Source organism: Anser brachyrhynchus (assembly GCF_964034855.1).
Source record: "Anser brachyrhynchus genome assembly, chromosome: 10".
In the NCBI taxonomy this organism is placed as follows: Eukaryota; Metazoa; Chordata; class Aves; order Anseriformes; family Anatidae; genus Anser; species Anser brachyrhynchus.
The window spans coordinates 22,367,945-22,394,829 of NC_137705.1; the positions used below are offsets into that span (position 1 = coordinate 22,367,945).

Sequence of the window (26,885 nt, forward strand, 5' to 3'; positions counted from 1 at the left end):
CACTGGCACCACTGAGAATGCTCTTCAGTTAGTCCAGAGAGTGCACTGGCACCACTGGGTATGCACTGCAGTGAGTCCAGAGAGTACACTAGCACCACTGGGGATGCAGTGCAGTGAATCCAGTGAGTGCACTGGCACCACTGGTGGTGCAGTGCAGTGAGTCAAGAGAGTGCACTGGCACCACTGGGGATGCACTGCAGTGAGCCCAGTTAGTGCACTGGCACCACTGGGGATGCGGTGCCGGGAGTCCAGAGAGTGCTTTGGCACCACTGGGGATGCAGTGCAGTGAGTCCAGAGAGTGCACTGGCACCACCGATGATGCAGTACAGTGAGTCCAGTGAGTGCACTGGCACCACTGGGGATGTAGTGCAGTGACTCGAGAGAGTGCACTGGCACCGCTGGGGATGCAGTGCAGTGATTCCAGAGAGTGCACTGGCACCACTGGGGATGCAGTGCAGTGAGTCCAGAGAGTGCACTGGCAGCAGTGGGGATGCAGTGCAGTGAGTGCAGAGAGTGCACTGGCACCACTGGGGATGCACTGCAGTGAGTCCAGAGAGAGCACTGGCATCACTGGAGATGCAGTACAGTGAGTCCAGAGAATGCACTGGAACCACTGGGGATGCAGTGCAGTGAGTCCAGAGAGTGCACTGGCACCACAGTTGATGCAGTACAGTGAGTCCAGTGAGTGCACTGGTACCACTGGGCCTGCAGTGCAGTGAGTCCAGAGAGTGCACTGGCACCACTGGGGATGCAGTGCAGTGAGTCCAGAGAGTGCACTGGCACCACCGATGATGCAGTACAGTGAGTCCAGTGAGTGCACTGGCACCACTGGGGATGTAGTGCAGTGACTCGAGAGAGTGCACTGGCACCACTGGGGATGCAGTGCAGTGATTCCAGAGACTGCACTGGCACCACTGGGGATGCAGTGCAGTGAGTCCAGAGAGTGCACTGGCAGCAGTGGGGATGCAGTGCAGTGAGTCCAGAGAGTGCACTGGCACCACTGGGGATGCAGTGCAGTGAGTCCAGAGACTTCACTGGCACCACTGGGGATGCAGTGCAGTGAGTCCAGAGAGTGCACTGGCACCACTGGGGATGCAGTGCAGTGAGTCCAGAGAGTGCACTGGCACCACTGGGGATGCACTGCAGTGAGTCCAGAGAGTGCACTGGCACCACTGGTGGTGCAGTACAGTGAGTCCAGAGAGTGCACTGGCACCACTGGGGATGCACTGCAGTGAGTCCAGAGAGTGCACTGGCACCACTGGGGATGCACTACAGTGAGTCCAGAGATTGCACTGGCACCACTGGGGATGCGGTGCAGTGAGTCCAGAGAGTGCACTGGCACCACTGGGGATGCACTGCAGTGAGTCCAGAGAGTGCTCTGGCACCACTGGGGATGCAGTGCAGTGAGTCCAGAGACTGCACTGGCACCACTGGGGATGCAGTGCAGTGAGTCCAGAGAGTGCACTGGCACCACTGGGGATGCAGTGCAGTGAGTCCAGAGAGTGCACTGGCACCACTGGTGATGCAGTCCAGTGAGTCCAGTGAATGCACTGGCACCACTGGGGATGCACTGCAGTGAGTGCAGAGAGTGCACTGGCACCACCTGTGATGCAGTACAGTGTGTCCAGTGAGTGCACTGGCACCACTGGGGATGCAGTGCTGTGACTCCGGAGAGCGCACTGGCACCACTGGGGATGCAGTGCAGTCAGTCCAGTGAGTGCACTGGCACCACTGGGGATGCAGTGCAGTGAGTGCAGAGAGTGCAATGGCACCAATGGGGATGCACTTCAGTGAGTCCAGAGAGTGCACTGGCACCACTGGGGATGCAGTGCAGTGAGTCCAGAGATTGCACTGGCACCACTGGGGATGCAGTGTAGTGAGTGCAGAGAGTGCACTGGCTCCACTGGTGATGCACTTCAGTTTGTCCAGAGAGTGCACTGGCACCACTGGGGATGCAGTGCAGTGAGTCCAGAGAGTGCACTGGCACCACTGGGGATGCACTGCAGTGAGTCCAGAGAGTGCACTGGCACCACTGGGGATGCAGTGCAGTGAGTCCAGAGAGTGCACTGGCACCACTGGGGATGCACTGCAGTGAGTCCAGAGAGTGCACTGGCACCACTGGGGATGCAGTGCAGTGAGTCCAGAGAGTGCACTCTCCACCAAAATTTCTATGGACTAACACCACCTTATACAGCCTCCTAATCGGTGCCCTAAGCCTACAGTGATTAATCCCAACCTACTACCCCTACAAATTTTTATCCAACTGAACAGGAATTGACCAAATCTCATCCCCCCTCCTAGTACTATCCTGCTGACTACTCCCACTCATAATCATAGCAAGCCAAAACCACCTGCAACAAGAACCCCTACAACGCAAACGAATCTTTATCTCAACCTTAGTCGCAGTCCAGCCATTCATCCTACTAGCCTTTTCCACCACAGAACTAGCACTATTTTACATCTCATTTGAAGCAACCCTCATTCCCACCCTAATCTTAATCACCCGATGGGGGAACCAACCAGAACGCCTAAGCGCTGGCATCTACCTGCTATTCTACACGCCAGTAAGCTCTCTACCCCTGCTAATCACAATCATACACCTATACGTGAAAATTGGCACCCTGCACCTGCCAACCCTACAACTAACCCACCCAACCCTATCCACCTCATGGACAGGAATACTATCAGGTCTAGCACTGCTCGTAGCATTCATAGTAAAAGCCCCACTATACGGCCTACACCTCTGACTGCCAAAAGCCCACGTAGAAGCACCCATCGCAGGCTCAATACTCCTCGCCGCCCTACTACTAAAGCTAGGAGGATACGGAATTATACGAGTCACTCTATTTATGGGCCCACTGTCCAACCTCCTGCACTACCCCTTCCTAACCCTGGCCCTATGAGGCGCCCTAATGACTAGCTCAATCTGCCTACGACAGACAGACCTAAAATCACTAATCGCTTATTCATCCGTTAGCCACATAGGCCTAGTTATCGCCGCAGGAATAATCCAAACCCACTGATCATTCTCAGGGGCAATGATCCTAATAATTTCCCATGGACTAACTTCCTCCATACTATTCTGCCTAGCCAACACAAACTATGAACGTACGCACAGCCGAATTCTACTACTCACACGAGGCCTACAACCTCTCCTACCACTCATAGCTACCTGATGATTGCTGGCCAATCTAACAAACATAGCCTTACCCCCAACAACAAACCTCATAGCAGAGCTAACCATTATAATCACCTTATTCAACTGATCTGCCTTCACGATCATCCTAACAGGAATCGCAACCCTACTAACCGCCTCCTACACCTTATTCATACTACTAATGACCCAACGAGGCTCAATCCCCTCCCACATCACATCTATGCAAAACTCAACCACGCGAGAACACCTGCTCATAACGCTCCACATTATCCCAATATTCCTCCTAATCCTCAAACCCGAACTGATCTCCGGAATCCCCTCATGCAAGTATAGTTTAAACCAAACATTAGACTGTGATTCTAAGAATAGAAGTTCAAACCTTCTTACCTGCCGAGGGGAGGGTTTAACCAACAAGAGCTGCTAACTCTTACATCTGAGCCTAAAACCTCAGCCCCCTTACTTTTAAAGGATAACAGCAATCCACTGGTCTTAGGAACCACCCATCTTGGTGCAAATCCAAGTAAAAGTAGTGAACCCCACACTACTAATCAACTCCCTCACACTACTCACGCTGACAATCCTCCTAACCCCAATCATCCTGCCATTTCTATTTAAAAACTTTAAAAACACCCCACAAGCCACCACCCGCGCTGTTAAAACCGCATTCCTAATTAGCCTAGCCCCTACAACCGCATTCATCTACTCGGGAGTAGAATCTGTCACCTGCCACTGGGAGTGAAAATTCATTATAAACTTTAAAATCCCCCTGAGCCTAAAAATAGACCAATACTCAATAACATTTCTTCCAATCGCCCTATTTGTAACATGATCAATCCTACAATTCGCCATATGATACATGGCCTCAGAGCCATACGTAACAAAATTTTTCACCTACCTACTGACATTCCTAGTCGCCATACTCCTCCTAACAACCGCAAACAACATATTCCTCCTATTCGTAGGCTGGGAAGGAGTACGAATCATGTCCTTCCTTCTCATCGGCTGATGACAAGGCCGAGCAGATGCCAACACCGCCGCCCTACAAGCCGTAATCTACAACCGAATCGGAGACATCGGACTGATCCTGAGCATAGCATGACTAGCTTCAACATTCAACACCTGAGAGATCCAACAAGCCGTACACCCCCACCAAACCCCAATCCTCCCCCTCATAGGATTAATCCTCGCAGCCGCAGGAAAATCCGCCCAATTTGGACTCCACCCATGACTGCCCGCAGCAATAGAAGGCCCCACCCCAGTATCAGCCCTACTGCACTCCAGTACCATAGTAGTAGCCGGAATCTTCCTGCTCATCCGCATGCACCCCCTGCTAGCCACCAACCAGACAGCCCTAACTGCCTGCCTATGCCTAGGTGCTCTATCAACCCTATTCGCTGCCACATGCGCCCTAACCCAAAATGACATCAAAAAAATCATTGCTTTCTCAACATCCAGCCAACTAGGACTAATAATAGTCACTATCGGACTAAACCTCCCACAACTAGCCTTCCTACACATCTCAACCCATGCCTTCTTTAAAGCCATACTATTCCTATGCTCAGGGTCTATCATCCACAACCTAAACGGAGAACAAGATATCCGAAAGATAGGAGGCCTACAGAAAATACTCCCAGTCACTACTTCCTGCCTAACCATCGGAAACCTGGCGCTGATAGGAACCCCATTCCTAGCCGGATTCTACTCAAAAGACCTCATCATCGAAAGCTTAAACACATCATACCTAAATACTTGAGCCCTACTCCTAACCCTTATAGCCACAGCATTCACCGCAACCTACAGCATCCGCATAACCATCCTAGTCCAAGCTGGACAAACCCGAATCCCCCCAATAGTATCAATAAACGAAAACAACCCACTAATCACCGCCCCCCTAACCCGACTCGCCCTAGGCAGCATTACAGCAGGAATAATCATTACCTCTTTCATCACACCAACCAAAACCCCCCCAATAACCATACCCCTTATCACCAAAACCGCTGCCATCCTCATAACAATCCTAGGAATCATCCTAGCCCTAGAACTATCGAACATAACACACACCCTCACTCACCCCAAACCAAACCCCCTCATAAACTTCTCCTCTGCATTAGGGTACTTCAACCCCCTAGTACACCGATTCTTCTCCAAAAACCTACTAGAAAAGGGACAAAACATTGCCCTACACTTGATCGACCTCTCCTGACTCAAAAAAATAGGGCCAGAGGGCCTTGCTGAACTACAAGTAGCCGCAAGCAAAGCCGCAACCTCAATACACACAGGGCTAATTAAGGCCTACCTAGGATCCTTCGCCCTCTCCATCCTGGTAATAATCCTAATAACACACAGACTCACTAATGGCCCCTAACATCCGCAAATCCCATCCCCTACTAAAAATAATCAACAACTCCCTAATCGACCTACCAGCCCCCTCCAACATCTCTGCCTGATGAAACTTCGGCTCCCTTCTAGCCATCTGCTTAGCCACACAAATCCTAACAGGCCTGCTACTAGCCATACACTACACCGCAGACACTTCACTCGCCTTCTCCTCAGTAGCTCACACATGCCGAGACGTCCAGTACGGATGGCTCATCCGCAACCTCCACGCCAACGGTGCTTCGCTCTTCTTTATCTGCATCTACTTACACATCGGACGAGGCCTCTACTACGGCTCCTACCTATACAAAGAAACCTGAAACACAGGAGTAATCCTCCTACTCACCCTAATAGCAACTGCCTTCGTAGGGTATGTCCTACCATGAGGACGAATGTCATTCTGAGGGGCCACCGTAATCACCAACCTATTCTCAGCCATCCCGTACATTGGGCAAACTCTAGTAGAATGAGCCTGAGGAGGATTCTCAGTAGACAATCCAACCTTAACCCGATTCTTCGTCATCCACTTCCTACTGCCCTTCCTAATTGCAGGAATCACCCTAGTCCACCTAACCTTCCTACACGAATCAGGCTCAAATAACCCACTAGGAATCGTATCAGACTGCGACAAAATCCCATTCCACTCATACTTCTCCATCAAAGACATCTTAGGGCTTACCCTAATAATCACCCCTCTAATAGCACTAGCCCTATTTTCACCGAACCTCCTGGTTCTTGGAATCCTAGTTGGGAGTGGTTGGCCACATGAGATGTACAGGATTTTGACCTGTGATTTAGTCTTGACAAGGCTATGTAATTGGTTTACTAACGTCTCATAAGAAAGAAGCATGAGCGGTTAATGCAGTTGGCTTGAAACCCATCCCCAGTGGTGCCAGTGCACTCTCTGGACTCACTGAAGTGCATCCCCAGTGGTGCCAGTGCACTCTCTGCACTCACTGCACTGCATACCCAGTGGTGCCAGTGCGCTCTCCGGAGTCACAGCACTGCATCCCCAGTGGTGCCAGTGCACTCTCTGGACTCACTGCAGTGCATCCCCAGTGGTGCCAGTGCACTCTCTGGACTCACTGCAGTGAATCCCCGGTGGTGCCAGTGCACTCTCTGGACTCACTGCACAGCATCCCCAGTGGTGCCAGTGCACTCACTGGACTCACTGGACTGCATCCCCAGTGGTGCCAGTGCACTCTCTGGACTCACTGCAAAGCATCCCCAGTGGTGCCAGTGCACTCTCTGGACTCACTGCACTGCATCCCCAGTGGTGCCAGTGTACTCTCTGGACTCACTGCACTGCATCCCCAGTGGTGCCAAAGCACTCTCTGGACTCACTGCACTGCATCCCCAGTGGTGCCAGTGCACTCTCTGGACTCACTGCACTGCATCCCCAGTGGTGCCAGTGCACTCTCTGGACTCACTGCACTGCATCCCCACTGCAGCCAGCGCACTCTGAACTCACTGCACTGCATCCCCTGTGGTGCTAGTGCACTCTCTGGACTCACTGCAGTGCATCACCAGTGGTGCCAGTGTACTCTCTGGACTCACTGCACTGCATCCCCAGTGGTGCCAGTGCACTCTCTGGACTCACTGCACTGCATCCCCAGTGGTGCCAGTGTACTCTCTGGACTCACTGCACTGCATCCCCAGTGGTGCCAGAGCACTCTCTGGACTCACTGCACTGCATCCCCAGTGGTGCCAGTGCACTCTCTGGACTCACTGCACTGCATCCCCAGTGGTGCCAGTGCACTCTCTGCACTCACTGCACTGCATCCCCACTGCTGCCAGCGCACTCTCTGGACTCACTGCACTGCATCCACAGTGGTGCCAGTGTACTCTCTGGACTCACTGCAGTGCATCACCAGTGGTGCCAGTGTACTCTCTGGACTCACTGCACTGCATCCCCAGTGGTGCCAGTGCACTCTCTCGAGTCACTGCACTACATCCCCAGCGGTGCCAGTGCACTCACTGGACTCACTGTACTGCATCACAGGTGGTGCCAGTGCACTCTCTGGACTCACTGCAGTGAATCCCCGGTGGTGCCAGTGTACTCTCTGCACTCACTGCACTGCATCCCCAGTGGTGCCAGTGCACTCACTGGACTCACTGGACTGCATCCCCAGTGGTGCCAGTGCACTCTCTGGACTCACTGCACTGCATCCCCAGTGGTGCCAGTGCACTCTCTGGACTCACTGCACTACATCCCCAGTGGTGCCAGTGAAGTCTCTGGACTCACTGCACTGCATCCCCAGTGGTGCCAGTGCACTCTCTGGACTCACTGCAGTGCATCCCCAGTGGTGCCAGTGCATTCTCTGGACTCACTGCGCTGCATCCCCAGTGGTGCCAGTGCACTCTCTGGAGTCACTGAAGTGCATCGCCAGTGGTGCCAGTGCTCTCTCTGGACTCACTGAAGTGCATCCCCAGTGGTGCCAGTGCACTCACTGAACTGACTGCACTGCATCCCCAGTGGTGCCAGTGCGCTCTCTGGCGTCACAGCACTGCATCGCCAGTGGTGCCAGTGCACTCACTGGACTCACTGTACTGCATCACAGGTGGTGCCAGTGCACTCTCTGGACTCACTGCAGTGAATCCCCGGTGGTGCCAGTGTACTCTCTGCACTCACTGCACTGCATTCCCAGTAGTGCCAGTGAAGTCTTTGGACTCACTGCACTGCATTCCCGGTGGTGCCAGTGCACTCTCTGGACTCACTGAAGTGCATTCTCAATGGTGCGAGTGCACTCTCTGGACTCACTGCAGTGCATCTCCAGTGGTGCCAGAGCACTCTCTGGACTCACTGTACTGCATCCCCAGTGGTGCCAGTGCACTCTATGGACTCACTGCACTGCATCTCCAGTGGTGTCAGTGCACTCTCTGGACTCACTGCACTGCATCCCCAGTGGTGCCAGTGCACTCTCTGGACTCACTGCACTGCAACACCAGTGGTGCCAGTGCACTCTCTGGACTCACTGCACTGCATCCCCAGTGGTGCCAGTGCACTCTCTGGACTCACTGCACTGCAACACCAGTGGTGCCAGTGCACTCTCTGGACTCACTGCACTGCATCCCCAGTGGTGCCAGTGCACTCTCTGGAGTCACTGAAGTGCATCCCCAGTGGTGCCAGTGCACTCTCTGCACTCACTGCAGTGCATCACCAGTGGTGCCAGTGCTCTCTCTGGACTCACTGCACTGCATCCCCAGTGGTGCCAGTGCACTCACTGAACTGACTGCACTGCATCCCCAGTGGTGCCAGTGCGCTCTCTGGAGTCACAGCACTGCATCCCCAGTGGTGCCAGTGCACTCACGGGACTCACTGTACTGCATCACAGGTGGTGCCAGTGCACTCTCTGGACTCACTGCAGTGAATCCCCGGTGGTGCCAGTGTACTCTCTGCACTCACTGCACTGCATCCCCAGTGGTGCCAGTGCACTCACTGGACTGACTGGACTGCACCCCCAGTGGTGCCAGTGCACTCTCTGGACTCACTGCACTGCATCCCCAGTGGTGCCAGTGCACTCTCTGGACTCACTGCACTGCATCCCCAGTGGTGCCAGTGTACTCTCTGGACTCACTGCTGTGCATCCCCAGTGGTGCCAGAGCACTCTCTGGACTCACTGCACTGCATCCCCAGTGGTGCCAGTGCACTCTCTGGACTCACTGCACTGCATCTCCAGTGGTGTCAGTGCACTCTCTGGACTCACTGCACTGCATCCCCAGTGGTGGCAGTGCACTCTCTGGACTCACTGCACTGCATCCCCAGTGGTGGCAGTGCAATCTCTGGACTTACTGTAGTGCATCCCCAGTGGTGCCAGTGCACTCTCTGGACTCATTGAAGTCCATCCCCAGTGGTGCCAGTGCAATCTCAGGACTCACTGCAGTGCATCCCCCGTGGTGCCAGTGCACTCTCTGGACTCACTGCCGTGCATCCCCAGTGCTGCCAGTGCACTCTCTGGAATCACTGCACTGCATCCCCAGTGGTGCCAGTGCACCCTCTGCACTCACTGCACTGCATCCCCAGTGGGGCCAGTGCACTCTCTGGACTCACTGCACTACATCCCCAGTAGTGACAGTGCACTCTCTGGACTCACTGCACTGCATCCCCACTGCTGCCAGTGCACTCACTGGACTCACTGTACTGCATCACCAGTGGTGCCAGTGCACTCCCTGGACTCACTGCACTGCATCCCCAGTGGTGCCAGTGCACTCTCTGGTCTCACTGCACTGCATCCCCAGTGGTGCCAGTGCACTCTCTGGACTCCTGCACTACATCCCCCGTGGTGCAAGTGCACTCTCTGGACTCATTGGACTGCATCCCCAGTGGTGCCAGTGCAATCTCTGGACTCACTGCAGTGCATCCCCAGTGGTGCCAGTGCACTCTCTGGACTCACTGCACTCCATCCCCTGTGGTGCCAGTGCACTCTCTGGACTCACTGCACTGCATCCCCTGTGGTGCCAGTGCACTCTCTAGAGTCACTGCACTGCATCCCCAGTAGTGACAGTGCACTCTGTGCACTCAATGCAGTGCATCCCCAGTGGTGCCAGTGCACTCTCTGGACTCACTGCACTGCATTCCCGCTGCTGCCAGTGCACTCACTGGACTCACTGTACTGCATCACCAGTGGTGCCAGTGCACTCCCTGGACTCACTGCACTGCATCCCCAGTGGTGCCAGTGCACTCTCTGGACTCACTGCACTGCATCCCCAGTGGTGCCAGTGCACTCTCTGGACTCACTGCACTGCATCCCCAGTGGTGCCAGTGCACTCTCTGGACTCACTGCAGTGCATCGCCAGTGGTGCCAGTGCTCTCTCTGGACTCACTGAATTGCATCCCCAATGGTGCCAGTGCACTCACTGAACTGACTGCACTGCATCCCCAGTGGTGCCAGTGCGCTCTCTGGAGTCACAGCACTGCATCCCCAGTGGTGCCAGTGCACTCACGGGACTCACTGTACTGCATCCCAAGTGGTGCCAGTGCACTCTCTGGACTCACTGCAGTGAATCCCCGGTGGTGCCAGTGTACTCTCTGCACTCACTGCACTGCATCCCCAGTGGTGCCAGTGCACTCACTGGACTGACTGGACTGCATCCCCAGTGGTGCCAGTGCACTCTCTGGACTCACTGCACTGCATCCCCAGTGGTGCCAGTACACTCTCTGGACTCACTGCACTGCATCCCCAGTGGTGCCAGTGTACTCTCTGGACTCACTGCTGTGCATCCCCAGTGGTGCCAGAGCACTCTCTGGACTCACTGCACTGCATCCCCAGTGGTGCCAGTGCACTCTCTGGACTCACTGCACTGCATCTCCAGTGGTGTCAGTGCACTCTCTGGACTCACTGCACTGCATCCCCAGTGGTGTCAGTGCACTCTCTGGACTCACTGTAGTGCATCCCCATTGGTGCCAGTGCTCTCTCTGGACTCACTGAAGTCCATCCCCAGTGGTGCCAGTGCAATCTCAGGACTCACTGCAGTGCATCCCCCGTGGTGCCAGTGCACTCTCTGGACTCACTGCCGTGCATCCCCAGTGCTGCCAGTGCACTCTCTGGAATCACTGCACTGCATCCCCAGTGGTGCCAGTGCACCCTCTGCACTCACTGCACTGCATCCCCAGTGGGGCCAGTGCACTCTCTGGACTCACTGCACTACATCCCCAGTAGTGACTGTGCACTCTCTGGACTCACTGCACTGCATCCCCACTGCTGCCAGTGCACTCACTGGACTCACTGTACTGCATCACCAGTGGTGCCAGTGCACTCCCTGGACTCACTGCACTGCATCCCCAGTGGTGCCAGTGCACTCTCTGGTCTCACTGCACTGCATCCCCAGTGGTGCCAGTGCACTCTCTGGACTCCTGCACTACATCCCCCGTGGTGCAAGTGCACTCTCTGGACTCATTGGACTGCATCCCCAGTGGTGCCAGTGCAATCTCTGGACTCACTGCAGTGCATCCCCAGTGGTGCCAGTGCACTCTCTGGACTCACTGCACTGCATCCCCAGTAGTGACAGTGCACTCTCTGCACTCAATGCAGTGCATCCCCAGTGGTGCCAGTGCACTCTCTGGAGTCACTGAAGTGCATCCCCAGTGGTGCCAGTGCACTCTGTGGACTCACTGTACTGCATCCCCACTGGTGCCAGTGCACTCTCTGGACTCACTGCATTGCATCCCCAGTGGTGCCAGTGCACTCTCTGGACTCACCGCACTGCATCCCCAGTGGTGCCACTGCACTCTCTGGACTCACTGAAGTGCATCCCCAGTGGTGCCAGTGCACTCTCTGGACTCACTGCAGTGCATCGCCAGTGGTGCCAGTGCTCTCTCTGGACTCACTGAAATGCATCCCCAGTGGTGCCAGTGCACTCACTGAACTGACTGCACTGCATCCCCAGTGGTGCCAGTGCGCTCTCTGGAGTCACAGCACTGCATCCCCAGTGGTGCCAGTGCACTCACTGGACTCACTGTACTGCATCACAGGTGGTGCCAGTGCACTCTCTGGACTCACTGCAGTGAATCCCCGGTGGTGCCAGTGTACTCTCTGCACTCACTGCACTGCATCCCCATTGGTGCCAGTGCACGCACTGGACTCACTGGACTGCATCCCCAGTGGTGCCAGTGCACTCTCTGGACTCACTGCACTGCATCCCCAGTGGTGCCAGTGTACTCTCTGGACTTACTGCACTGCATCCCCAGTGGTGCCAGAGCACTCTCTGGACTCACTGTACTGCATCCCCAGTGGTGCCAGTGCACTCTCTGGACTCACTGCACTGCATCTCCAGTGGTGTCAGTGCACTCTCTGGACTCACTGCACTGCATCCCCAGTGGTGCCAGTGCACTCTCTGGACTCACTGCACTGCATCCCCAGTGGTGCCAGTGCACTCTCAGGACTCACTGCACTGCATCCCCAGTGGTGCCAGTGCACTCTCTGGACTCACTGTACTGCATCCCCAGTGGTGCGAGTGCACTCTCTGGACTCACTGCACTGCATCCCCAGTGGTGCCAGTGCACTCTCTGGACTCACTGCAGTGCATCCCCAGTGGTGCCAGTGCACTCTCTGCACTCACTTCACTGCATCCCCAGTGGTGCCAGTGCACTCTCTGGACTCACTGCAGTGCATCGCCAGTGGTGCCAGTGCTCTCTCTGGACTCACTGAAGTGCATCCCCTGTGGTGCCAGTGCACTCACTGAACTGACTGCACTGCATCCCCAGTGGTGCCAGTGCGCTCTCTGGGTCACAGCACTGCATCCCCAGTGGTGCCAGTGCACTCTCTGGACTCACTGCCGTGCATCCCCAGTGCTGCCAGTGCACTCTCTGGAATCACTGCACTGCATCCCCAGTGGTGCCAGTGCACCCTCTGCACTCACTGCACTGCATCCCCAGTGGGGCCAGTGCACTCTCTGGACTCACTGCAGTGAATCCCCGGTGGTGCCAGTGTACTCTCTGCACTCACTGCACTGCATCCCCAGTGGTGCCAGTGCACTCACTGGACTGACTGGACTGCATCCCCACTGGTGCCAGTGCACTCTCTGGACTCACTGCACTGCATCCCCAGTGGTGCCAGTGCACTCTCTGGACTCACTGCACTGCATCCCCAGTGGTGCCAGTGCACGCTCTAGAGTCACTGCAGTGCATCCCCAGTGGTGCCAGTGCACTCCCTGGACTCACTGCACTGCATCCCCAGTGGTGTCAGTGCACTCTCTGGAGTCACTGCACTGCATCCCCAGTGGTGCCAGTGCGCTCTCTGGACTCACTGCAGTGCATCCCCTGTGGTGTCAGTGCGCTCTCTGGTCTCACTGCACTGCATCCCCAGTGGTGCCAGTTAACTCTCTGCACTCACTGCACTGCATCCCCAGTGGTGCCAGTGCACTCTCTGCACTCACTGCACTGCATCCCCAGTGGTGCCAGTGCACTCCCTGGACTCACTGCACTGCATCCCCAGTGGTGCCAGTGCACTCTCTGGACTCACTGCACTGCATCTCCAGTGGTGCCAGTGCACTCTCTGCACTCACTGCACTGCATCCCCAGTGGTGCCAGTGCACTCTCTGCACTCACTGCACTGCATCCCCTGTGGTGCCAGTGCACTCCCTGGACTCACTGCACTGCATCCCCAGTGGTGCCAGTGCACTCTCTGGACTCACTGCACTGCATCCCCAGTGCTGACAGTGCACTCTCTGGAGTCACTGCACTGCATCCCCAGTGGTGCCAGTGCACTCTCTGGACTCACTGTACTGCATCCCCAGTGGTGCCAGTGCACTCTCTGCACTCACTGCAGTGCATCCCCAGTGGTGCCAGTGCACTCTCTCGACTCACTGCACTGCATCCCCAGTGGTGCCTGTGCACTCTCTGGACTCACTGCAGTGCATCCCCAGTGGTGCCAGTGTACTCTCTGCACTCACTGCACTGCATCCACAGTGGTGCCAGTGCACTCTCTGGACTCACTGCAGTGCATCCCCAGTTGTGCCAGTGCACTCTCTGGACTCACTGCACTGCATCCCCAGTGGTGCCAGTGCACTCTCTGGACTCACTGCACTGCATCCCCAGTGGTGCCACTGCACTCTATGGACTCACGGCACTGCATCCCCAGTGGTGCCAGTGCACTCTCTGGACTCACTGCACTGCATCCCCATTGGTGCCAGTGCTCTCTCTGGACTCACTGCAGTGCATCCCCAGTGGTGCCAGTGCAATCTCAGGACTCACTGCAGTGCATCCCCCGTGGTGCCAGTGCACTCTCTGGACTCACTGCCGTGCATCCCCAGTGCTGCCAGTGCACTCTCTGGAATCACTGCACTGCATCCCCAGTGGTGCCAGTGCACCCTCTGCACTCACTGCACTGCATCCCCAGTGGGGCCAGTGCACTCTCTGGACTCACTGCACTACATCCCCAGTAGTGACTGTGCACTCTCTGGACTCACTGCACTGCATCCCCACTGCTGCCAGTGCACTCACTGGACTCACTGTACTGCATCACCAGTGGTGCCAGTGCACTCCCTGGACTCACTGCACTGCATCCCCAGTGGTGCCAGTGCACTCTCTGGTCTCACTGCACTGCATCCCCAGTGGTGCCAGTGCACTCTCTGGACTCCTGCACTACATCCCCCGTGGTGCAAGTGCACTCTCTGGACTCATTGGACTGCATCCCCAGTGGTGCCAGTGCAATCTCTGGACTCACTGCAGTGCATCCCCAGTGGTGCCAGTGCACTCTCTGGACTCACTGCACTGCATCCCCAGTAGTGACAGTGCACTCTCTGCACTCAATGCAGTGCATCCCCAGTGGTGCCAGTGCACTCTCTGGAGTCACTGAAGTGCATCCCCAGTGGTGCCAGTGCACTCTGTGGACTCACTGTACTGCATCCCCACTGGTGCCAGTGCACTCTCTGGACTCACTGCATTGCATCCCCAGTGGTGCCAGTGCACTCTCTGGACTCACCGCACTGCATCCCCAGTGGTGCCACTGCACTCTCTGGACTCACTGAAGTGCATCCCCAGTGGTGCCAGTGCACTCTCTGGACTCACTGCAGTGCATCGCCAGTGGTGCCAGTGCTCTCTCTGGACTCACTGAAATGCATCCCCAGTGGTGCCAGTGCACTCACTGAACTGACTGCACTGCATCCCCAGTGGTGCCAGTGCGCTCTCTGGAGTCACAGCACTGCATCCCCAGTGGTGCCAGTGCACTCACTGGACTCACTGTACTGCATCACAGGTGGTGCCAGTGCACTCTCTGGACTCACTGCAGTGAATCCCCGGTGGTGCCAGTGTACTCTCTGCACTCACTGCACTGCATCCCCATTGGTGCCAGTGCACGCACTGGACTCACTGGACTGCATCCCCAGTGGTGCCAGTGCACTCTCTGGACTCACTGCACTGCATCCCCAGTGGTGCCAGTGTACTCTGTGGACTTACTGCACTGCATCCCCAGTGGTGCCAGAGCACTCTCTGGACTCACTGTACTGCATCCCCAGTGGTGCCAGTGCACTCTCTGGACTCACTGCACTGCATCTCCAGTGGTGTCAGTGCACTCTCTGGACTCACTGCACTGCATCCCCAGTGGTGCCAGTGCACTCTCAGGACTCACTGCACTGCATCCCCAGTGGTGCCAGTGCACTCTCTGGACTCACTGCACAGCATCCCCAGTGGTGCCAGTGCACTCTCTCGACTCACTGTAGTGCATCCCCAGTGGTGCCAGTGCACTCTCTGGACTCACTGCAGTGCATCCCCAGTGGTGCCAGTGCACTCTCTGTACTCACTTCACTGCATCCCCAGTGGTGCCAGTGCACTCTCTGGACTCACTGCACTGCATCCCCAGTGGTGCCAGTGCAATCTCTGGACTCACTGCACTGCATCCCCAGTGGTGCCAGCGCACTCTCTGGAGTCACTGAAGTGCATCCCCAGTGGTGCCAGTGCACTCTCTGGACTCACTGTACTGCATCCCCAGTATTGCCAGTGCACTCTCTGGACTCACTGCACTGCATCCCCAGTGGTGCCAGTGCACTCTCTGGACTCACTGCAGTGCATCCCCAGTGGTGCCAGTGCACTCTCTGCACTCACTTCACTGCATCCCCAGTGGTGCCAGTGCACTCTCTGGACTCACTGCAGTGCATCGCCAGTGGTGCCAGTGCTCTCTCTGGACTCACTGAAGTGCATCCCCTGTGGTGCCAGTGCACTCACTGAACTGACTGCACTGCATCCCCAGTGGTGCCAGTGCGCTCTCTGGGTCACAGCACTGCATCCCCAGTGGTGCCAGTGCACTCTCTGGACTCAGTGCACTGCATCCCCAGTGGTGCCAGTGTACTCTCTGGACTCACTGCAGTGCATCCCCAGTGGTGTCAGTGCACTCTCTGGACTCACTGTACTGCATCACAGGTGGTGCCAGTGCACTCTCTGGACTCACTGCAGTGAATCCCCGGTGGTGCCAGTGTACTCTCTGCACTCACTGCACTGCATCCCCAGTGGTGCCAGTGCACTCACTGGACTGACTGGACTGCATCCCCACTGGTGCCAGTGCACTCTCTGGACTCACTGCACTGCATCCCCAGTGGTGCCAGTGCACTCTCTGGACTCACTGCACTGCATCCCCAGTGGTGCCAGTGCACGCTCTAGAGTCACTGCAGTGCATCCCCAGTGGTGCCAGTGCACTCCCTGGACTCACTGCACTGCATCCCCAGTGGTGCCAGTGCACTCTCTGGAGTCACTGCACTGCATCCCCAGTGGTGCCAGTGCGCTCTCTGGACTCACTGCAGTGCATCCCCTGTGGTGTCAGTGCGCTCTCTGGTCTCACTGCACTGCATCCCCAGTGGTGCCAGTTAACTCTCTGCACTCACTGCACTGCATCCCCAGTGGTGCCAGTGCACTCTCTGCACTCACTGCACTGCATCCCCAGTGGTGCCATTGCACTCCCTGGACTCACTGCACTGCATCCCCAGTGGTGCCAGTGCACTCTCTGGAATCACTGCACTGCATCTCCAGTGGTGCCAGTGCACTCTCTGCACTCACTGCACTGCATCCCCAGTGGTGCCAGTGCACTCTCTGCACTCACTGCACTGCATCCCCTGTGGTGCCAGTGCACTCCCTGGACTCACTGCACTGCATCCCCAGTGGTGCCAGTGCACTCTCTGGACTCACTGCACTGCATCCCCAGTGCTGACAGTGCACTCTCTGGAGTCACTGCACTGCATCCCCAGTGGTGCCAGTGCACTCTCTGGACTCACTGTACTGCATCCCCAGTGGTGCCAGTGCACTCTCTGCACTCACTGCAGTGCATCCCCAGTGGTGCCAGTGCACTCTCTCGACTCACTGCACTGCATCCCCAGTGGTGCCTGTGCACTCTCTGGACTCACTGCAGTGCATCCCCAGTGGTGCCAGTGCCCTCTCTGGACTCACTGCACTGCATCCACAGTGGTGCCAGTGCACTCTCTGGACTCACTGCAGTGCATCCCCAGTTGTGCCAGTGCACTCTCTGGACTCACTGCACTGCATCCCCAGTGGTGCCAGTGCACTCTCTGGACTCACTGCACTGCATCCCCAGTGGTGCCACTGCACTCTATGGACTCACGGCACTGCATCCCCAGTGGTGCCAGTGCACTCTCTAGAGTCACTGCACTGAATCCCCAGTGGTGCCAGTGCACTCTCTGGACTCACTGCAGTGCATTCCCAGTGGTGCCAGTGCACTCTGTGGACTCAGTGTACTGCATCCCCAGTGGTGCCAGTGCACTCTCTGGACTTACTGCAGTGCATTCCCAGTGGTGCCAGTGCACTCTCTGGACTCAGTGTACTGCATCCCCAGTGGTGCCAGTGCACTCTCTGGACTCACTGCAGTGCATACCCAGTGGTGCCAGTGCACTCTCTGGACTCACTGCACTGCATACCCAAGGTGCCAGTGCACTCTCCGGACTCACTGCACTGCATCCCCAGTGGTGCCAGTGCACTCTCTGGAGTCACTGCACTGCATCCCCAGTGGTGCCACTGCACTCTCTGGACTCACTGCACTGCATCCCCAGTGGTGCCAGTGCACTCTCTTGACTCTCTGCACTGCATCCCCAAGGTGCCAGTGCACTCTCTGGACTCACTGAAGTGCATATCCACTGGTGCCAGTGCACTCTCTGGACTCACTGCACTGCATCCCCAGTGGTGCCAGTGCACTCTCTGGAGGCACTGAACTGCATCCCCAGTGGAGCCAGTGCGCTCTCTGGACTCACTGCAGTGCATCCCCTGTGGTGCCAGTGCGCTCTCTGGACTCACTGCAGTGCATCCCCAGTGGTGTCAGTGCACTCTCTGGACTCACTGCACTGCATCCCCAAGGTGCCAGTGCACTCTCTGGACTCACTGCAGTGCATCCCCAGTGGTGCCAGTGCCCTCTCTGGACTCACTGCACTGCATCCCCAGTGGTGCCAGTGCACTCTGTGGACTCACTGTACTGCATCCCCAGTGGTGCCAGTGTACTCTCTGCACTCACTGCAGTGCATCCCCAGTGGTGCCAGTGCACTCTCTGGACTCACTGCACTGCATCCCCAGTGGTGCCAGTGCACTCTCTGGACTCACTGCAGTGCATCACCAGTGGTGCCAGTACCCTCTCTGGGCTCACTGCACTGCATCCCCAGTGGTGCCAGCGCACTCTCTGGACTCACTGCACTGCATCCCCAGTGGTGCCAGTGCACTCTCTGGACTCACTGCAGTGCATCCCCAGTGGTGCCAGTGCACTCTCTGGACTCACTGCACTGCATCCCCAGTAGTGCCAGTGCACTCTCTGGACTCACTGCACTGCATCCACAGTGGTGCCAGTGCACTCTCTGGACTCACTGCACTGCATCCCCAGTGGTGCCAGTGCACTCTCTGGACTCACTGCAGTGCATCCCCAGGGGTGCCAGTGCACTCTCTGGGCTCACTGCACTGCATCACCAGTGGTGCCAGTGCACTCTCTGGACTCAGTGTACTGCATTCCCAAGGTGCCAGTGCACTCTCTGGACTCACTGCACTGCATCCCCAGTGGTGCCAGTGCACTCTCTGGACTCACTGCACTGCATCCCCAGTGGTGCCAGTGCACTCTCTGGACTCACTGCACTGCATCCCCAGTGGTGCCAGTGCACTCTATGGACTCACTGCAGTGCATCCCCAGTGGTGTCAGTGCACTCTCTGGACTCACTGCACTGAATCCTCAGTGGTGCCAGTGCACTCTCTGGACTCACTGCACTGCATCCCCACTGCTGACAGTGCACTCTCTGGACTCACTGCACTGCATCCCCAGTGGTGCCAGTGCACTCTCTGGACTCACTGCAGTGCATCCCCAGTGGTGCCAGTGCACTCTCTGGACTCACTGCAGTGCATCCCCAGTGGTGCCAGTGCACTCTCTGGACTCACTGCACTGCATCCCCAGTGGTGCCAGTGCACTCTCTGCACTCACTGCAGTGCATCCCCAGTGGTGCCAGTGCCCTCTCTGGACTCACTGCACTGCATTCCCAGTGGTGCCAGTGCACTCTATGGACTCACTGCAGTGCATCCCCAGTGGTGTCAGTGCACTCTCTGGACTCACTGCACTTCATCCTCAGTGGTGCCAGCGCACTCTCTGGACTCACTGCACTGCATTCCCAGTGGTGCCAGTGCACTCTCTGGACTCACTGCAGTGCATCCCCGGTGGTGCCAGTGCACTCTATGGACTCACTGCAGTGCATCCCCAGTGGTGTCAGTGCACTCTCTGGACTCACTGCACTGCATCCTCAGTGGTGCCAGTGCACTCTCTGGGCTCACTGCACTGCATCCCCAGTGGTGCCAGTGCACTCTCTGGACTCACTGCAGTGCATCCCCAGTGGTGCCCGTGCACTCTCTGGACTCACTGCACTGCATCCCCAGTGGTGCCAGTGCACTCTCTGGACTCACTGCTGTGCATACCCAGTGGTGCCAGTGCACTCTCTGGACTCACTGCACTGCATCCCCAAGGTGCCAGTGCACTCTCTGGACTCACTGCACTGCATCCCCAGTGGTGCCAGTGCACTCTATGGACTCACTGGACTGCATCCCCAGTGGTGCCAGTGCACTCTCTGGACTCACTGCACTGCATCCCCAGTGGTGCCAGTGTACTCTGTGGACTTACTGCACTGCATCCCCAGTGGTGCCAGAGCACTCTCTGGACTCACTGTACTGCATCCCCAGTGGTGCCAGTGCACTCTCTGGACTCACTGCACTGCATCTCCAGTGGTGTCAGTGCACTCTCTGGACTCACTGCACTGCATCCCCAGTGGTGCCAGTGCACTCTCAGGACTCACTGCACTGCATCCCCAGTGGTGCCAGTGCACTCTCTGGACTCACTGCACAGCATCCCCAGTGGTGCCAGTGCACTCTCTCGACTCACTGTAGTGCATCCCCAGTGGTGCCAGTGCACTCTCTGGACTCACTGCAGTGCATCCCCAGTGGTGCCAGTGCACTCTCTGTACTCACTTCACTGCATCCCCAGTGGTGCCAGTGCACTCTCTGGACTCACTGCACTGCATCCCCAGTGGTGCCAGTGCAATCTCTGGACTCACTGCACTGCATCCCCAGTGGTGCCAGCGCACTCTCTGGAGTCACTGAAGTGCATCCCCAGTGGTGCCAGTGCACTCTCTGGACTCACTGTACTGCATCCCCAGTGGTGCGAGTGCACTCTCTGGACTCACTGCACTGCATCCCCAGTGGTGCCAGTGCACTCTCTGGACTCACTGCAGTGCATCCCCAGTGGTGCCAGTGCACTCTCTGCACTCACTTCACTGCATCCCCAGTGGTGCCAGTGCACTCTCTGGACTCACTGCAGTGCATCGCCAGTGGTGCCAGTGCTCTCTCTGGACTCACTGAAGTGCATCCCCTGTGGTGCCAGTGCACTCACTGAACTGACTGCACTGCATCCCCAGTGGTGCCAGTGCGCTCTCTGGGTCACAGCACTGCATCCCCAGTGGTGCCAGTGCACTCTCTGGACTCAGTGCACTGCATCCCCAGTGGTGCCAGTGTACTCTCTGGACTCACTGCAGTGCATCCCCAGTGGTGTCAGTGCACTCTCTGGACTCACTGTACTGCATCACAGGTGGTGCCAGTGCACTCTCTGGACTCACTGCAGTGAATCCCCGGTGGTGCCAGTGTACTCTCTGCACTCACTGCACTGCATCCCCAGTGGTGCCAGTGCACTCACTGGACTGACTGGACTGCATCCCCACTGGTGCCAGTGCACTCTCTGGACTCACTGCACTGCATCCCCAGTGGTGCCAGTGCACTCTCTGGACTCACTGCACTGCATCCCCAGTGGTGCCAGTGCACGCTCTAGAGTCACTGCAGTGCATCCCCAGTGGTGCCAGTGCACTCCCTGGACTCACTGCACTGCATCCCCAGTGGTGCCAGTGCACTCTCTGGAGTCACTGCACTGCATCCCCAGTGGTGCCAGTGCGCTCTCTGGACTCACTGCAGTGCATCCCCTGTGGTGTCAGTGCGCTCTCTGGTCTCACTGCACTGCATCCCCAGTGGTGCCAGTTAACTCTCTGCACTCACTGCACTGCATCCCCAGTGGTGCCAGTGCACTCTCTGCACTCACTGCACTGCATCCCCAGTGGTGCCATTGCACTCCCTGGACTCACTGCACTGCATCCCCAGTGGTGCCAGTGCACTCTCTGGACTCACTGCACTGCATCTCCAGTGGTGCCAGTGCACTCTCTGCACTCACTGCACTGCATCCCCAGTGGTGCCAGTGCACTCTCTGCACTCACTGCACTGCATCCCCTGTGGTGCCAGTGCACTCCCTGGACTCACTGCACTGCATCCCCAGTGGTGCCAGTGCACTCTCTGGACTCACTGCACTGCATCCCCAGTGCTGACAGTGCACTCTCTGGAGTCACTGCACTGCATCCCCAGTGGTGCCAGTGCACTCTCTGGACTCACTGTACTGCATCCCCAGTGGTGCCAGTGCACTCTCTGCACTCACTGCAGTGCATCCCCAGTGGTGCCAGTGCACTCTCTCGACTCACTGCACTGCATCCCCAGTGGTGCCTGTGCACTCTCTGGACTCACTGCAGTGCATCCCCAGTGGTGCCAGTGCCCTCTCTGGACTCACTGCACTGCATCCACAGTGGTGCCAGTGCACTCTCTGGACTCACTGCAGTGCATCCCCAGTTGTGCCAGTGCACTCTCTGGACTCACTGCACTGCATCCCCAGTGGTGCCAGTGCACTCTCTGGACTCACTGCACTGCATCCCCAGTGGTGCCACTGCACTCTATGGACTCACGGCACTGCATCCCCAGTGGTGCCAGTGCACTCTCTAGAGTCACTGCACTGAATCCCCAGTGGTGCCAGTGCACTCTCTGGACTCACTGCAGTGCATTCCCAGTGGTGCCAGTGCACTCTGTGGACTCAGTGTACTGCATCCCCAGTGGTGCCAGTGCACTCTCTGGACTTACTGCAGTGCATTCCCAGTGGTGCCAGTGCACTCTCTGGACTCAGTGTACTGCATCCCCAGTGGTGCCAGTGCACTCTCTGGACTCACTGCAGTGCATACCCAGTGGTGCCAGTGCACTCTCTGGACTCACTGCACTGCATACCCAAGGTGCCAGTGCACTCTCCGGACTCACTGCACTGCATCCCCAGTGGTGCCAGTGCACTCTCTGGAGGCACTGAACTGCATCCCCAGTGGAGCCAGTGCGCTCTCTGGACTCACTGCAGTGCATCCCCTGTGGTGCCAGTGCGCTCTCTGGACTCACTGCAGTGCATCCCCAGTGGTGTCAGTGCACTCTCTGGACTCACTGCACTGCATCCCCAAGGTGCCAGTGCACTCTCTGGACTCACTGCAGTGCATCCCCAGTGGTGCCAGTGCCCTCTCTGGACTCACTGCACTGCATCCCCAGTGGTGCCAGTGCACTCTGTGGACTCACTGTACTGCATCCCCAGTGGTGCCAGTGTACTCTCTGCACTCACTGCAGTGCATCCCCAGTGGTGCCAGTGCACTCTCTGGACTCACTGCACTGCATCCCCAGTGGTGCCAGTGCACTCTATGGACTCACTGCAGTGCATCACCAGTGGTGCCAGTACCCTCTCTGGACTCACTGCACTGCATCCCCAGTGGTGCCAGCGCACTCTCTGGACTCACTGCACTGCATCCCCAGTGGTGCCAGTGCACTCTCTGGACTCACTGCAGTGCATCCCCAGTGGTGCCAGTGCACTCTCTGGACTCACTGCACTGCATCCCCAGTAGTGCCAGTGCACTCTCTGGACTCACTGCACTGCATCCACAGTGGTGCCAGTGCACTCTCTGGACTCACTGCACTGCATCCCCAGTGGTGCCAGTGCACTCTCTGGACTCACTGCAGTGCATCCCCAGGGGTGCCAGTGCACTCTCTGGGCTCACTGCACTGCATCACCAGTGGTGCCAGTGCACTCTCTGGACTCAGTGTACTGCATTCCCAAGGTGCCAGTGCACTCTCTGGACTCACTGCACTGCATCCCCAGTGGTGCCAGTGCACTCTCTGGACTCACTGCACTGCATCCCCAGTGGTGCCAGTGCACTCTCTGGACTCACTGCACTGCATCCCCAGTGGTGCCAGTGCACTCTATGGACTCACTGCAGTGCATCCCCAGTGGTGTCAGTGCACTCTCTGGACTCACTGCACTGAATCCTCAGTGGTGCCAGTGCACTCTCTGGACTCACTGCACTGCATCCCCACTGCTGACAGTGCACTCTCTGGACTCACTGCACTGCATCCCCACTGCTGACAGTGCACTCTCTGGACTCACTGCACTGCATCCCCAGTGGTGCCAGTGCACTCTCTGGACTCACTGCAGTGCATCCCCAGTGGTGCCAGTGCACTCTCTGGACTCACTGCACTGCATCCCCAGTGGTGCCAGTGCACTCTCTGCACTCACTGCAGTGCATCCCCAGTGGTGCCAGTGCCCTCTCTGGACTCACTGCACTGCATTCCCAGTGGTGCCAGTGCACTCTATGGACTCACTGCAGTGCATCCCCAGTGGTGTCAGTGCACTCTCTGGACTCACTGCACTTCATCCTCAGTGGTGCCAGCGCACTCTCTGGACTCACTGCACTGCATTCCCAGTGGTGCCAGTGCACTCTCTGGACTCACTGCAGTGCATCCCCGGTGGTGCCAGTGCACTCTATGGACTCACTGCAGTGCATCCCCAGTGGTGTCAGTGCACTCTCTGGACTCACTGCACTGCATCCTCAGTGGTGCCAGTGCACTCTCTGGGCTCACTGCACTGCATCCCCAGTGGTGCCAGTGCACTCTCTGGACTCACTGCAGTGCATCCCCAGTGGTGCCCGTGCACTCTCTGGACTCACTGCACTGCATCCCCAGTGGTGCCAGTGCACTCTCTGGACTCACTGCACTGCATCCCCAGTGGTGCCAGTGCACTCTCTGGACTCACTGCACTGCATCCCCAAGGTGCCAGTGCACTCTCTGGACTCACTGCACTGCATCCCCAGTGGTGCCAGTGCACTCTATGGACTCACTGCAGTGCATCCCCAGTGGTGTCAGTGCACTCTCTGGACTCACTGCACTGCATCCACAGTGGTGCCAGTGCACTCTCTGGACTCACTGCACTGCATCCCCACTGCTGACGGTGCACTCTCTGGACTCACTGCACTGCATCCCTAGTGGTGCCAGTGCACTCTCTGGACTCACTGCACCGCATCCACAGTGTTGCAAGTGCACTCTCTGGACTCACTGCACTGCATCCCCGGTGGTGCCAGTGCACTCTCTGGACTCACTGCACTGCATCCCCGGTGGTGCCAGTGCACTCTCTGGACTCACTGCACTGCATCCCCAGTGGTGCCAGTGCACTCTCTGGACTCACTGCACTGCATCCCCAGTGGTGCCAGTGCACTCTCTGGACTCACTGCAGTGCATCACCAGTGGTGCCAGTGCCCTCTCTGGACTCACTGCACTGCATTCCCAGTGGTGCCAGTGCACTCTATGGACTCACTGCAGTGCATCCCCAGTGGTGTCAGTGCACTCTCTGGACTCACTGCACTTCATCCTCAGTGGTGCCAGCGCACTCTCTGGACTCACTGCACTGCATTCCCAGTGGTGCCAGTGCACTCTCTGGACTCACTGCAGTGCATCCCCGGAGGTGCCAGTGCACTCTATGGACTCACTGCAGTGCATCCCCAGTGGTGTCAGTGCACTCTCTGGACTCACTGCACTGCATCCTCAGTGGTGCCAGTGCACTCTCTGGGCTCACTGCACTGCATCCCCAGTGGTGCCAGTGCACTCTCTGGACTCACTGCAGTGCATCCCCAGTGGTGCCCGTGCACTCTCTGGACTCACTGCAGTGCATCCCCAGTGGTGCCAGTGCACTCTCTAGACTCACTGCTGTGCATACCCAGTGGTGCCAGTGCACTCTCTGGACTCACTGCACTGCATCCCCAAGGTGCCAGTGCACTCTCTGGACTCACTGCACTGCATCCCCAGTGGTGCCAGTGCACTCTATGGACTCACTGCAGTGCATCCCCAGTGGTGTCAGTGCACTCTCTGGACTCACTGCACTGCATCCTCAGTGGTGCCAGTGCACTCTCTGGACTCACTGCACTGCATCCCCACTGCTGACGGTGCACTCTCTGGACTCACTGCACTGCATCCCTAGTGGTGCCAGTGCACTCTCTGGACTCACTGCACCGCATCCCCAGTGTTGCAAGTGCACTCTCTGGACTCACTGCACTGCATCCCCGGTGGTGCCAGTGCACTCTCTGGACTCACTGCAGTGCATCCCCGGTGGTGCCAGTGCACTCTCTGGACTCACTGCAGTGCATCCCCAGTGGTGCCAGTGCCCTTTCTGGACTCACTGCACTGCATCCCCAGTGGTGCCAGTGCACTCTCTGGACTCACTGCACTGCATCACCAGTGGTGCCAGTGCACTCTCTGGAGTCACTGCAGTGCATCCCCAGTGGTGCCAGTGCACTCTCTGGACTCACTGCACTGCATCCCCAGTGGTGCCAGTGTACTCTCTGGACTCACTGCAGTGCATCCCCAGTGGTGCCAGTGCACTCTCTGGACTCACTGCACTGCATCCCCAGTGGTGCCAGTGTACTCTCTGGACTCACTGCACTGCATCCCAAGTGGTGCCAGTGCACTCTCTGGAGTCACTGCACTGCATCCCCAGTGGTGCCTGTGCACTCTCTGGACTCACTGCACCGCATCCCCAGTGTTGCAAGTGCACTCTCTGGACTCACTGCAGTGCATCCCCAGTGGTGCCAGTGCACTCTCTGGACTCACTGCACTGCATCCCCAGTGGTGCCAGTGAACTCTCTGGACTCACTGCAGTGCATCACCAGTGGTGCCAGTGTACTCTCTGGACTCAATGAACTGCACTCCACTGGTGCCAGTGCACTCTCTGGACTTACTGCAGTGAATCCCCTGTGCTGCCAGTGCACTCTCTGGACTCACTGCACTGCATCCCCAGTGGTGCCACTACACTCTCTGGACTCACTGCACCGCATCCCCAATGGTGCCATTGCACTCTCTGGACTCACTGCACCGCATCCCCAGTGGTTCCAGTGCACTCTCTGGACTCACTGCAGTGCATCCCCAGTGGTGCCAGTGCACTCTCTGGACTCACTGCACTGCATCCCCAGTAGTGCCAGTGTACTCTCTGGACTCACTGCAGTGCATCCACAGTGGTGCCAGTGCACTCTCTGGACTCACTGCACTGCATCCCCAGTGGTTCCAGTGCACTCTCTGGACTCACTGCAGTGCATCCCCAGTGGTGGCAGTGCACTCTCTGGACTCACTGCACTGCATCACCAGTGGTGCCAGTGCACTCTCTGGACTCAGTGTACTGCATCCCCAAGGTGCCACTGCACTCTATGGACTCACTGCAGTGCATCCCCAGTGGTGTCAGTGCAATCT

At 57.3% G+C, this 26,885-nt stretch overlaps 1 long non-coding RNA gene across 1 annotated transcript in view; it reads right to left on the bottom strand.

The window, feature by feature from the left end:
* Positions 1–2,910: 2,910 nt before the first annotated feature.
* LOC308200502 overlaps positions 2,911–26,885 on the bottom strand; it is a 208,134-nt gene continuing 184,159 nt past the window's right edge. The window contains exon 4 of the long non-coding RNA XR_013955631.1: positions 2,911–6,258. This is a non-coding gene — a long non-coding RNA (uncharacterized lncRNA). The remainder of the gene's footprint in view (positions 6,259–26,885) is intronic.